The sequence below is a fragment of the Scylla paramamosain genome, chromosome 21, assembly GCF_035594125.1.
Source record: "Scylla paramamosain isolate STU-SP2022 chromosome 21, ASM3559412v1, whole genome shotgun sequence".
Taxonomy (NCBI): Eukaryota; Metazoa; Arthropoda; class Malacostraca; order Decapoda; family Portunidae; genus Scylla; species Scylla paramamosain.
The window spans coordinates 15,805,440-15,820,932 of NC_087171.1; the positions used below are offsets into that span (position 1 = coordinate 15,805,440).

The 15,493-nt window shown below is 43.3% G+C and overlaps 1 protein-coding gene across 1 annotated transcript in view; it reads left to right on the forward strand.

Moving 5' to 3' along the window:
- Positions 1-5,670: 5,670 nt before the first annotated feature.
- The window catches only part of LOC135111116 (short neuropeptide F-like), a 107,165-nt gene continuing 97,342 nt past the window's right edge, over positions 5,671-15,493 (forward strand). Inside the window, exon 1 of the mRNA XM_064024084.1 lies at positions 5,671-5,817. The gene's annotated coding sequence lies outside the window, so the exon portion shown is untranslated. The remainder of the gene's footprint in view (positions 5,818-15,493) is intronic.

The window sequence follows — 15,493 nt, forward strand, 5'->3', positions numbered from 1 at the left end:
GTGAAGTATTCTGCCATTTCAATATTTCTTGATACTTCAACTGGAATCACCTTTGTATAATCAACATGTATGAATTTTAATTGTACATTCTCTTGAAAATTTTTAGTGCGGAAAATATTATTCAACATATGATATATGTCATATTATGCTGTTGAAAAGTAAAGCAAGCAAAGGCATTTAACGGAACAGACTGACGTTTGCATTGTGGCTCCAACATTCAGTGACACCTCTAGTGTTGTGAGGAAAGCGTTTACTGCTGCCTCAGAGAAAAGACGAAGAAAGAGAAAAAGGTACTAATTTATTTTGATTCAGTGAACTGTACATGAACACACTACTCTTGTCACAAAACATAGGTACCAATACATGTATTCTTTTCATTTTACGATATTTTTTCTATTATGGAAATTAGTTATGAGACAGATATTAAATAACACATCCTCGTTATTATATTGGTGTTTGATGAAGAAAACCAACGCCCTCCTCTTCGAAACCAGGAACGCGAACAACTTGTACAGCTCAGTGCACGCCGATATTTAAGAACTTGGGAAGCTGCAGGAAGCCATGAGGGGTACATGTGGCAGTCCCTGTAATATAAAGCATGCCTAACAACGATTTTCACCCATCATCCTTAAGCCACAAATCTGTCTAGTCTTTAAAGGCGAGATTGAGTTATAGAATAATGACAAATTAAGGCAGGGTGGACGGAGAGCCAGATAGAGGAATAAGAAGATAAGTTTTGTTTAGATAGAGTGGAAATGATGAGCCACTGAGAGGGATAGGAGGATGTAGGTGGGAGAATCCTTGAAGTCCTGCGATGATGATGATGATGATGAGGGTGATGAAGTGACACAGGCTGTTTGTAATAGTAGTGAGATGGTGAGCGGTAAGGTTCCCAGCAGCCTCAGCGCCGCCATCGATCATCCGAGACATCTGTAGCGAGAGCAGATGCGTTGAGAGCCCCGCCACACACACACACACACTCTCTCTCTCTCTCTCTCTCTCTCTCTCTCTCTCTCTCTCTCTCTCTCTCTCTCTCTCTCTCAGGCGGTGGGCGAGCCAAGGGACAGAAGGGACCAATTTCTCCAAAGTTTGCCGGTGCTGAGAACGGCCAAAGTTAGCTCAATTCAGGTCCAGATGGTGTTCTCCTTGTGCTCTCTATCTGCCTGCACTTTTGGTGGCTTCTGATCTCTGCTGACGAGGCTCGACAAACAGGCTGCCGTGTATTTAGGGAAGCGTTGACCCCGCGTTGAAGTTTTTGTATTTCTGTTACGTATGATTAGGTAAATTAAGTGTAGTTACGACGGTTTTCTTTTCTCCTGGTTTGCGTCACTGTACTTTCTCTGTAATTCGTCTCAATTGTCCGTGTCCACCTTCACCAGAACTTCAGTCTTTTTTTTTCAGATAGTCTCCAATGTTTGAGGTTATTTACATGTTACGTAACCTACTCCTCCGTAACTTTGAGAAACTTAATCCTAAACATCCCGTCGTCCCATTTCTTTTTACATCCAGCAATCTGTAGTAGAGGTTATTTTGGTCTTCAAGGGCACTTCTATGATTCTGGTATTAGTTTAACAAAGAGCTGCATCACCAATGGGAAAAGAAACATCCTTTGAATGTAGTTCTTATAAAAGTTCAAAATGCTTTAGAATACGGGCTTAAATCTTTGGCGGTTGAGTTGTGGGCGGCTTGGGAGGAACACACAAAAAAGTAACTTGTGGAGAAAGAAAAGCAGATATTCTTTCCCCCCCTAGTCCGTGGTAATAGCAAACATGGGGCCCTGATGTAATAAATGAATGAATGAATGAATAAATGAATAGGTAAATAGGTGGACCGCCTCGCTGACATGCATGGCTCTTTGCAGTCTTTAGAAACTTTAGCGAGTGTAGTGTGGAAAAAGCAGCGATCCCCAACCAAAACTCGCCGCAAGCTTTCCCCTGATCCCACCAGACTCAGGGACACTTTTTAGGGCTCTCACGCCTCACTCCCACGCAGCATTGATACCAGCTGATACCCTCCGTCCTCCCCAGCCACCATATACACCCTCACACTGCACCCTGTCACCAGGCACCCACACGTTCCCTCCTTACCTCACCCACCCATCGATACCCCCACACCCTCATACTATCAACTCTAACACACCCTATACAACTCATGCTAGTATCCTCTCTCTCTCTCTCTCTCTCTCTCTCTCTCTCTCTCTCTCTCTCTCTCTCTCTCTCTCTCTCTCTCTCTCTCTCTCTCTCTGTTTCTTATCATCTATATACACCTTGAAAGTTATTTTTTTTTACCTCACATCTCTCACACCTTCTCCAGTTCATTATAGAATATAAATTTCGTTCGTTCATACACTTTGCCAGCTGCCTTCACCTCGAGTTCAGCATCATTTTACTGATAGACGAGCAAACCATTTTCTTTTCTCTCTTGAACCGCCTTTGAATGATGCACTCCTTGACACTTTCACTCTACACTTCTCACACTGTTACTTCCCAGCTCCACTCACTATGCATACCCTCTCTCTCTCTCTAACACCCCTCATCTCACACCCATGCACTGCCACACACTCCCCTTCCTTCACACCCACATAGCAAGAACCCCAATCCATCTCCCTTAACCGCAACCACATTGTGTTCCTCACCAGTGTCATCATGTATTACTACCCTGGGGTAAGTTGGTCAAGGGATGTACAAAAAAAAATTCTTGTACTCGCCTTACTGATGAATTATGACAGGCATGCGCATACCCCAGAGAATCCCAGCGCAGCACAGAAGTTACAGGAACACCATACACTAATAGTCTACTCTCTAGAAACAATATCTGTTCGCACTCACCTGACAGAACAGACACCGGATTATTCACTTAACACGTACGTACACTGACTGCATTTCAATAATCTCGGGAATATGTCGGTGAAATTGGTATGCTCTGATGCAAAACAGACGGTAGGAATAGCTAGCTACAGTCTGCTCGCTCTTACCGCCTCGACGATCTGTCTGACCTTAATCTTTCCCGAGCCCAAACATCGTAATATTCTCGCCTCCCAAGACTACATTGTACGTACCATTGGCATTCTTCATTTTTATAAACTCTTCGTTCAGAATTTCTTGCTAAATGTTCAATCCGGGACAAGTCTAAATTTCTTTCTCTCTCTTCGCCACCCGTGCACAAAGATAGATAGATTAATTGACTGATAGATGAATAGATTGTTAGGTAGGTAGGTAGGTAGGTAGAAAGATAGATAGATAGATAGATAGATAGATAGATAGATAAATAAATAAGTAGATAAATAGGTAGACTGCTAAATAAATAGATAGATAGGTAGATAGATAGATATGTGCATAGATCGACCGATAGATAGATAAATCCATAGACTGATAGATAGACAGAAATATAGAAACAGATTTTGTCCATAGCAGTTTATAATACATAAAAAAATATACGTGAACACATACAACAATAGTATTCTAAGGGAAGATGTAATAAGGAAATGGATATACGTGGTTTAAAGTCTAATTTGTTGGTCTCTAACCTGCTATTTGGAAGCGCTATTACCGAGCCCGCTGGGACACCTCGAGAAATTATGTTCTACTTTTCATTTTCTTTGCGGGAAAATAAAGGTGATGTATGGTCCGTATTTTTTGCGAGAGAGAGAGAGAGAGAGAGAGAGAGAGAGAGAGAGAGAGAGAGAGAGAGAGAGAGAGAGAGAGAGAGAGAGAGATTACTACAGTTGTTCTAAACTTTATTCCTATATTTCCTTGAGCACAATATACTTGTTTGTTTGTTTGTGTCTGTCTGTCTGTCTGTCTGTCTGTCTCTCTCTCTCTCTCTCTCTCTCTCTCTCTCTCTCTCTCTCTCTCTCTCTCTCTCTCTCTCTCTCTCTCTCAACCCCATTCTGTCCATCTTATCAATGCACAAGTTCATCACTGGGTTACTTTCTCCCTCACTTCACTGGTGAGTCCGGGAATAGTCCAGCTGGCCTTCTTGCACTTCCCTTGAGACTCTAACTTGTTCAGATTGGCCTTTTCTTCTTCTCAAATCCGTTGTTCGTAGGGAAGTTGGACATATCAAGTATTCCCCCTTATTTTTGTTTTTGTGAGTCATCTTTGTTGCTTTACTAGAAGGTAGACACGTAGACACACATACACACATTACCAGACTCTTAACTCTCTCCATATCCCCGTAATAGTGGTGCATTAACCTTCCCCACCCCACATCCACACCTCCAAACCCACATGCTGCCAGAACCCCCTCGCACCTTGAACCCTCACACCTCTCGTACCCTTATGTCACCTCCCGTCCCCTTGCACCTTCACACTGACACCACCGCATCATGCACCCTGACACTCCCACAGCTCGAATACATTGCTCGTAGTCTCACTCAGGCAACACTCTTCACTCTTTCCTCCTTCACTTTAACATTGAAGATACTCAGTTCACTCTAGTACACCCTGATAATGGTATGTCCTTCCTCTGTCACACTTACACACTCTCATTGGGTGTCAAGTATTGTTACACATTGTCACACACGCAATGACACACACGTATATACTGTAGTAACACTTTCATTGGCTTAATGTTATACCGACACTGTTATGTTCACATTGTTTCAAGAGGCAGGGTTTTAAGACACTTATCCTGTAATTTTCGAGTACCGTTTTCGATTATGTTCGGGGACCGGCACTTCAGTAGACTTTTTTTTTTTTATTGAAGTTTTGTTGCCCTTGCCCGGTGCCCCTCCTACATAAAAAAAAAAAAGCGAGTTATACTGTCACACTCACTGTTATATCTACACTGTCACACTCTTGTCAGTAATGTTACACCCCCAAACTGTTATCCCCACACAGCCATACCCTCATTTAGTTATCCAGTGCCATCACTCACGCTGTTAGTACACTGTCACTCTCACTGGCTATACACGCTACTCTTCTTCACTGATATCACCACATCCTCATCTGCATGTTGATACTTCATTTCCACAGATCTTGTCTCTGTCATTCCTTCTCATTACCGTTCACAGTCCTCCCTTTCTCTTTCACGCCTTACTTAAGAGTTTTCTCTCTCTCTCTCTCTCTCTCTCTCTCTCTCTCTCTCTCTCTCTCTCTCATCTCTCTCTCTCTCTCTCTCTCTCTCTCTCTCTCTCTCTCTCTCTGAGTATGGTATGTTGTAATGAGTATCGCTCTCAACAAAGATCCTCATATGCATACACACTTAGATTTAACTGAATTAGCTATATAAGAATAATAATACACTTAATATCTGGATGGTGTACTAAGTGAACACACACACACACACACACACACACACACACACACACACACACACACACACACACACACACACACACACACACACACACACACACACACACACACACACACACACACACACACACACACACAGAAAGTTAATATTGCCCAGTGATCTTATTAAGTATGTTTTAAACCTTCACAATCAAGTTCGAAATATTGGCATGACTTTCCCTCCCCATCCCCCTCCCTCCCCAGCAAAGTCTTGCCCCTCCGGCACGTCTGCGTGTAGGTGTGAGGTGTAGGTCTTTCCGTAGGTGGCGTGGGCCGTGCAGGGAGGGGAGGGAACGCTTGCGCCGCCCAGGTATGACGCCCCGCCCCCCTGTGCTGTACGAGTATATACCAGCGCGCGGTCACCTGTCGTTCACTCCGCATCTTGTCACGCCGCCGCACTCTGCAGAGCTGCCGCGTCCTGCCCTCCCTGCACGCTCACTCCTCGCCAATCTTTGCAACCATAAGGTGCATCATCTGCCGCGAACTTCCTCCGCGACCAACGCAAACAAACACGACAAAGGTAAGCAAAGTTACCGCTCTGTGCCTGCCTGCTCCCTCTCTCCATGCCCCCGCGCGCCTCGCCTCGTGTTTGAGTCACGCGGTTGTTGCTCGCTTCCCGCTCGAGTTGGAGCGTCATGATGCAGGATCATTATTTGTTGACGGGAGGAGTTGAAAGGACAGGTGTGTTTAAGCGGGAGGTATAGATGGATGCGTTGCTTCTGTGGTATTATTTTATAAGCGATGAGGAGTCACAAACGCTGCATACTCTTAGATACCCGTACGTTTGAGTGTTGCCACGAGCGAACAGACTAACTTAACATCCCGTGAAGTATATTAGGCTTCTAACTACTTGTGGCTTTTCCTTCAGGCTTAATAAAATGTGGTGGTGTGAGTTCAGGGTAGAATTTCGAAAGACACTAAAATCTAAAGGGTCGCTTGAATAGTTAAAAATCTTAAAAGTAAGTGCAGTTTTTATTTTGGTTCAGTAACAGGCGTGCAAGATTACTCAGATAAATTAACGTGTCAAAATCATTAGTTGTCAGAGGATAAAGAGAGTAGGGATTCATTGTTTTTATGCTTCGACTTGTGCTGGCTGGTGATTGGGTGAGTGTGAGGACTGGATGCGCTTGAGTGTATCATGCGGGAGAGCGAAAAAAGTAAACATTCATCACCCCAGCGATAAAAGGTGGTGGTGGTGCGGCTTGGTGTTGGCTCTTGGTGTTGGCTAAGGGGGCAGCAGCGAGCACTGGACAGATAGAGATTCCTCACCTCGGGAAAATCCTGTTGGTACATTGGCTATGTGGTACAATGTTCAGCTTGCGTCTAAAGTTGTCGATTTTGATCTTGGTAGAAGAGCGCTTTTGTAACCCAGCCGGCGCCATGTGACCTCGTTATTTTGGCGCCGTAACTCACTGAATTTAAATATTTACTCCCTCATCACAGTAACACGCTTGTGAAAGTGTTACATTCTTGGCTTATTCAGGAGATCACGTGTTGCTGCAAGCTGAGCACACATAACACATCACCTGTTAGATCCTCAGTTACTCACCAGTGTTGTCTTGGTGTTAATGGAAAGAGTGTCTCCTCGTAGGCTGGAGTTCAGGGAGTCTGTGTTTGTTTGCCACCTTTACTAATACCATATGGCTGTTAGGTTGCCTCACGTGTGCTCCCTGTCATGTTTCAAGGGAAATCTTAATCACCGCGGCTGTCATGGTGGTGCACCGACCCCGCACTGCACCTCGCTCCTGCTGGCGAGGTACATTAGGTTTGGAATTACTCTACTGTATTCCCCTCGCGCCGGACAGATGTGGGACAGAGGGTTCGGTTCATCAGGATAATTTCAAGAGATAAATTTAGTCTTTCTTTTCCCAGTGCTGCAGAAATTAAGGCAAGGAATGAACAGCTGTCCGAGAACTCCTCATGTCATGGCCTTAAGTCGACATGAAATACCCGTGAGTGTCTTCATTTCTTTAGTCGTTTCGTAAAAGCTGTGCGTATAACAGCCTATTAAAAAGATGAAGGGCGTTGTTACACTTGTTCATTACGGAAAGGAGGTGGGCAGCTTGCTGCGAGGTAATGGCAGTTTTTAATGCCTTAGGCCTAAACCACCTGTAGGCTAACGCCTGGAGGGCTGGATGGTTCGTCCGAGGGTTTTGGAGGCTTAGATGACCCGCATTCTACACTCTCAATGACCACTCAGGCACGATGATGACCATCCTGTCTGTCATCTCGTGGTACTCAAAGGAAGAACAAACAGCCGTGAACCTGTTGGCCCGTACGTGGCTGATTATGGTAGATTAGATTATTTAGTCTAGGAGATACTGGGTAATAATGGCGAAGAATATAATGTTCTGTTCAAATACATCGTTTTATTATTTATTGTCATGACAAAGGCAGTGTCTGTTTTTCTTTGTATTATGTAGGAGAGGCATCGGCCAAGGGCAACACAATTGGAAGAAGAGAAGACGCCCTCTAAGCCGCCGGCCCCCAAACAGAATCAGAAACCAATGTTTCATCACATTGTGTTACTACTGTGGTACCATATCAGTGAACTTATGAGTATGGCTTTATATTCCACTCTCTGGTAATGAGGAGGATGGACAGACAGCATCTATTACCCGTTTCCATGAGCTTTTTTTTTTAATCATCTGTGCTGTACATTTCAAATAAGCTTACTTGTATCACACTCATCCAACGCAGCGAGCGGTACTGCAATATTTGCGTGCACAGACACAGAAAAGAAAGAGTTTAAAGGATTACTTCAGAGACTCATACAAAGTTAAGTATCTGAAAAGTTGCAGGTGATTATGGGAGAAATCATCTGGCAGTAAAATGATTAATCCTAAAAATCCATAATGCTTCTTACCTTGCGAGCACCGTTACCTTTGGCCATTATAGGTACCTCTATCGGGTTGGATATTGGCCACGTGTTTTATGACGTACATTAATTCACCGCACTGGTTCTATATCCACTTTACTAACGAGAGAAGGAGGAGGAGGAGGAGGAGGAGGCGCGGTCTTGCATGGAGTGGATGAGCTTATGCATTACCTTGTGTATGGTGAATGTAATTGTGCTGTTTCCCTCACTAGTTCTATATCCACTCTGCTAACGAGAGGAGAGACAGTCGTACAGGGAATGGGTGAACTTATGCATTTCCTTGTGTGTGTGGTGACTGGTGGTGCTATTGGGGGCGCCTGTCAGTCAGTTCATCAAGTAACCTCGCCGTGGAGACAAGGAAGTTGTATAGAAGTTGTAGTGATGTTTGAAAGGTTTAAGAGTGTATTTTTCTTGTTTTTTTTTTCTTTTGTTTTCTTTTGTTCTTATCTTTCCTTTTTTTTTTCTTTTTTCCGTTCTTTCTCTTCTTTTTCCCTACTTCCTCTCTATCCTTTTTTCTTTCTTCCTTTCTTTTTTTTCGTTCTTTATTTCTTCCTTCCGGTCTTGATTTCTCCCTCATTTTTTTTTATTTACTTATTTATTTTTCATCCGTATGACATTCATCACCCAGGTAGCGCCGTGGTGAGTGACATGGGCACCAGGATCCACTGCAGCAGTCTTGATAGTTCAGACCTTCACACATCCCACGACAACGTATAATCGCCTCTTGACAAGCTTAGCGCAAGGATTTCATTTTCTTTTACATTTCTTTTTTATACCGTTTGAAAGTGTATCCTAATTTTTCTTCCGTTAATCATTCAAGTGTTTTTTTTTTTTTTGTATCGCCCTTTTTCCCTTTCTTCTTTTTAGTAAGTCGTTAATTTTTTGTATGTAGTCTTTTCCTTAAGTTATATATACAAAAAAAAAAGGCTGGTTTTCTTTAGGGTTTCCTATTAAACGATCACTAAAAACATGGAAACCTCAGTAACTTTCTCTAGAGCCTGTTGAAAGTAGTGAAGATAAGACGAAGAAGCGTGTGAGATTACAGACACAAATATTCTGTGACGTCGTTTTTAGATGCATCTTCGTCCTCTCTCAACCACTCTTAAGATCCTCTCATGGGAATAATAGATTTCAAGAGTGTTTTCGTGATCCCAGTGATAGTTTAACAAAGACTTCGTTATGAATTAAAAAAAAAAAAAAACATAAGAAATCCACTTACCCTCTCTGTGGCCTTTGAAAATAGTCCTTACGAGAAACTTATCTTTCAAAATACGACCGGTGAATGTTTTTTAGAGTGAAACGTAGCGTGTGTCGTTCAGAACTTTTGATTCATTATGCTGTTAAGTGTATGGGAGGAGTGGTGCTTACGAGAGAGAGAGAGAGAGAGAGAGAGAGAGAGAGAGAGAGAGAGAGAGAGAGAGAGAGAGAGAGAGAGAGAGAGAGAGAGAGACGGACGTACATTATCCAGTAAAGCCTCATCCATAAGGAGAGAGAAGCATCCCATTCAGTATTCTTCCCCCCCCAACTAGATGTAATAGTGTTGTGACTCGCTGCACTAAGAAAGACATATCAACTCCACGTATCTTCCAGTAGGGGCGCCTTTATCAATGTGGAGGATACTTGGTAAAGCCACTGAGACGACCTGGCTCACTCGCATTACTGTTACCGAAAAGGAAGTCTTGAGAAGCAGACAAGGTAGACAGAGGCAGCTTTGAAGTGATGTGTGTGAGAGAGAAAGAGAGAGAGAGAGAGAGAGAGAGAGAGAGAGAGAGAGAGTCTTGCTGCGTCAAAATATGAATGGAGGTGTCAGACAGCGGTGCGAGTACCCAGAAGTTTCCCATCATCCATCTCTCCCTTCCACGTCGACTCAAAAGTGCCAAGGGACTGCCACTCCGCAACGTGAACTAAAATTACTCCCGCTGCTTTCCTTTCCACCAATTACTAGTTCTTTAACACCAAACTACGAAATGATCGCCCTCCACTACCAAACACGTACTACCAAAAATAGATGACACTGAAAAATAGAAAATAAGTTAGTAATCCTAGACTTTTCAAGCAAAAGGAACTGCTAACAGGGTATGAGAATTATTGCAACGGTGACATCTGTCTCTCGACATTTTATCATTTTGGGAACGAAGAAGCGAAAAAGGAGGGAAGAGAAATAGTAAAAGGTACATGTGAGGAAAGATAATTTTTAAGGATTTTGGCGAGTGAAATCGAACCAGGTAAAATAAGGAAGCGAAGAGGATACGGGAATGAGAGCGACAACAGCGACTGCACCTCGTCTTGTCAGGAGGAGGAAAGGGTTAGTTATACGTGCAAATAGGCGGAAAGGGTCGCTTTTAAGGCCTGTATTTAGAAACGCTTTGCTCCCTCACCACGAGTATTCTTTATTGGCCACAGAGATGATTTGTCGTGTTCTCAAGACTGTTTCCCCTTTTAATAATGTAGAAATCTTGATTATCTGTCTCTAGAACCGTAAAAACCCGTAAAGAAGGAAACATCACACACACACACACACACACACACACACACACACACACACACACACACACACACACACACACACACACATACAACGCAGTGGACATGAATACGGCGAATTAATTGATCTCTTACCACGCTTACCCACGTGCATACATGAACGTGTTATATATAATTCATGCAATTCATGCCTTATTGAGGTCAGCGGCGTTGGCTGCTATGTGTAACTTGTATCTCGTTTCCTCACTATTGTTACCAGTGCGGCATTGACCCTCAGTAAGCTGTGTCTGTGTGACATATGATACCAAGATCTATTTTTGTCTCTAGCAGTGAGGTCAAGTGGCCAAAGAGTGCTTTTACATCGGGAGAGTTGTGTGTGTGTGTTTGTTTGTATGTGTGGGTGTGTGTCCTTGCTGCCTCGATCCTGTAACCAGAGAGAGAGAGAAAGAATGACTGAGTGAGCCTGCGGCGAAGTGTAAGGGATTGAAGACAGTCAGTTAAGGGAAGAGAGCTGATGAGGCGAAAAGCTTTTGACTCCTCCCTGTGATCGTGTGTGTGTGTGAGTGTGTGTGAGATGAATACGTACTCGTATGTGAAGAGTGGAAGGAGAATGAAAGGCACGTCAGGGGAAGAGGTACGAAGTGATGGAGAGAGAGAGAGAGAGAGAGAGAGAGAGAGAGAGAGAGAGAGAGAGAGAGAGAGAGAGAGAGAGAGAGAGAGAGTACATCGTCCTAACTAGTTAAATAAACGCTAGGAGGGGAAAGAGGGAAAAGCGAGAGGACAGCTAACATGAATGAAAGAAAACGAACATACGAAAGAAGACAAGTGAAAGAAAACGAGCATACGAAGACAAAGGGGCTCAAATACAAGGAAGAAGCTGAATAGGGAGAGTGAGTGTAAAGGGAGCAATGAATGGGCGGAGGAGCGAGGGGATGACAGTGCAAGGCGAGGTGATGTGTGGGTGAGATAAGACGTGATGGCCAGGGAGAGATGCACCGTACCGTACCAAAAGGGGAGGAACCAGGTGGGTGAGGTACAATACGCCTGAGGATCCTTTAGTCCAATATTCAGAAACGCTCTACTCCCTTCCTATGACTATTTTCAAAGGCCATCGAGATTTTTAGCTGGGTTCTCAAGGCTGCTTTTCTTTTTAATAATGTAGAAATCGTGTTAATCTATCACTAAAACCGTAAAAACACCCTTCAAACACGTTTACCCTCAGCTAGAGCCGTATGAAATAGTGGAACTGCGGCGTAGGAGTGTTTCAGAATATAACTTTCACGAATAATAGACAGAAATAATGCTATTGGGTTATTCAATCATTTTATTTACTGTAGTCTATTTTTTTCCTCATATCGTCTTCACCAATCAAAGATCCTATTGAGATAATACGTCAGTCAGCGGGGGCAGCACTATTCATCGGCAGTGTTCTTTGTGTTCACGTGACTTCAGATGGCAAACGTACTGCGCCAGAGTTCGTGACGCAGACTACAACATCCATAAACAGCTAATGCGTCACACGGTACTCGTTTGATGCGTCATGTGGTCGCTAGCGGTGCATACACACACACACACACACACACACACACTGGTGATGAACCTTGCACCATATAAAAGCTAGATGCCTTTAGAAAAAACTATTGTAGGTCAAGATGAAAAGTTTATATCCTCGTTAGAATAAGTGTCTTATTACAAGTGTGATTTTACAGCCGTGCGCGCGGGCACGCACACGCACACACACACACACACACACACACACACACACACACACACACACACACACACACACACACACACACACACACACACACACACACACACACACACACACACACACACACACACACACACACACACACACACCAGCAAACAACTTTACATTATATCCTTTCCTTTTGAAATCCCAGCTTGCGTGACATGAAAGTCCGATATTTACACAGCGTGGACGTGAAAGCCTTGAAAGTTACCGCTCTACTTCCTTTCCTTCCCCATCACTGCCTTATATACAAGTATCCCTCCCTCCCTCCCTCCCTCCCTCCTTCTCTCCCAGCCTCTCCACTCTCCGCACTCCTCTGCAAGCCCTTACAACAGGCAGCCCAACAGACCCTAGACAGCCGGGCATACTCCAATGAAACCCACAATGTTTACGTCACTTCCTGCCACACTTATTGTTTGTTGAGGTGAAGGAGTCAAGTCCTCCTCATGAGTCTGTGGAAGTCTAGCCTAACTTGTCCATTTGTCTCCTTCCGCCTCTCTTCCAGCAGCTTAGTCCCTTAGTCTGCGGTGTGTGGCTTGTCTTCGCCTGCGCCCGTGTGTGTGTGTGTGTGTGTGTGTGTGTGTGTGTGTGTGTGTGTGTGTGTGTGTGTGTGAGAACTCGGAAGTGACTGTTGTTGTTGTTCTTCTTGTTCTTGTTCTTTTAATTGTTATTCTTCTTCTACGTGTTCTTCTAGACGCATTGTATTTGTATTTATATCATCCAATTATTTCTCATGACCATTGCATCTTCTTTCTTCACCCTATTCTTTGCCATCCCCACTCCAAGCCACATCTCTCCATGGCACACTCGCTGCGTCCGCCTTGATCTCCTTATTCAACAGGTGTTCCCCAGACCCTCTCACTACGCTCCTCTCTGGCCTTTAAAGACGAGGTGCGGTGAGCGAAAACTTCCTGGTCTGAAAGGCGAAGCTCATGGTGACGTGTGGGTAATAAACAACACACTATCGCGGTTCACCTTTCGCGGCTCGCAACACGGACTTTGATCGCCCGACGACCATAAGGAGGGTCAACAGGTGGCCAGCCTGTGTGCCATCTGGCCTGGTCCTTCCTCGAACTGAGACTCGTGGTTTGGCTCATCAGGCACGCACAGCTTCCCTTGCAGACTTGTGGGTGATTAGAGTGGACTTCAAGAAAAGGTCATAGTGGCGAGAAGTGTATGTACAGTTGCTTTAAGTATTGACGTCAAAAAAAATCGAATATATATATATATATATATATATATATATATATATATATATATATATATATATATATATATATATATATATATATATATATATATATATATATATATATATATATATTTTTTTTTTTTTTTTTTTTTTTTTTTTATGCTCCAATGAATTTTTTTGTCAGGCTTCCTGCTTTCTTTTTCTTTCTTTTCTTTTTTTTTTTTTTATAGTCCGAGGAGTGTACAGTTGCCGTAAATATTGACGTGAAGAAGTCCAGTGAATTTCATGTTTTATAAGTCGAATAAAAGTTCTTACGGTTCAGTGAACTTGTGCCAGAGCTCTTCCCCCTCTTTGGTACGAGTATTCTTCCGCGTGTTTGTCAGTGCGTCCCTTCAACCAGCATCTGCCGACTCCTCGCTGGACACTCATACTCAACTGTGTGTGTATGTGCGTCGTCCGTCCCCTCTGCCTCTCACTCCTTTCTTATCTAATACAGCTGCTGTGTTGCCAAACGTTGAATTAACACCACGTGGCCTGGCTTTACGTTAAGAGTCCCGCAAACACCAAGGACTGTCACTGTGATGATTGGATTTAGCTCCAGATATTATCTTTTTTGGGACATATTTTTAGAATATTGCATTACTGTGTACTTTGAAGAACCGTACATCAACTGAAGGAAGGAGAGGACTATGCGAACGTAGCTCATTCCTTGTGCAATACAAATAGATATAAGTGCATAATTATATACAACCAATAAGTAGGCGTCTTTTTTAAACCTATTTATATTTTTCTTATCAGTTAGTGAGAAAAGATGATAATCCAGACTTCTGCTAATGAACTTTGACCAGGAAGAGGGATGAGATGTCTTAGGGTGAGTTTTAAAAAGCCTTATGGGTCCATCACCACGTTTCCTGATCTTGATTCCTTGCGTCATCACCTTCTTCACCTGTGAGGGGCCCTGGCATGCGTCACGGTGTAATCCTGCGTTACAGTTTAGCTCTTAACCCTTTGCGTTGGCCTGGTATTAAAAGATAATCTAGTGGTAGTTCCAAGTGTAAATTTGAGATATCATTGAGAGCAAAAGAAATTACCGAATTCTGTCTTTGTCGAGGGTAATAAATCTTATAGTCATCAGCACTGTAAAATTTAAACAGGTGGAGACTTTACTCAGCATGTGCTACACCTCCATACACGTAAAGAAATTATTGCGTCGGTTAATGCTTTGATAGTGATAGTACGAGCCTTCCTGCGTCATTTGAGTATCCCTGCACGATTCGGCAAAAACAAATACACGGGCAGTATGAATATTTGAATTGCTCGATAACTACTGAATCTCACTGACGCCTTTTGAATCATCACTTATTAGGCCCAGAAAATAAAATAAAATAAATAAATAAAAGGCAAAGAATTTTAATTAAAAAGTTTTCAAAGTCTACAGTTACAAGAGTTACACGAGTTTTTAAAGGTATTTTTGTTGTTCTAATGGCAGATTAATAAGATTTCTGTACTATTAATAGGATAAATACTCTTGAGAACGGGACTAATCATCTGTGTGGCCTTTGAAAACAGTCGTGGTGAGAGACCAGAACGTTTCTGAATACGGGCGTTAGTACAGTGACGGTCGTTCCTCCCTTTCAGCGAGTCTGCACAAGGTAAGCCGGAACACACGCGGGGTTTGATCCTTTACGTTATTAAAGATAGATCACTGCTGCGTTGTGGTGGTTCTCCGGGGATGTAATGACAGAGATATGAGCTGCGTATAGTGTTTACTGACCATGTCGTACACCCAGTGACTACACACCCACCCACCTAGCCACCCACACACACAAACACACACACACACACACACACACACACACGCACACACACACGCACACACACAGTAT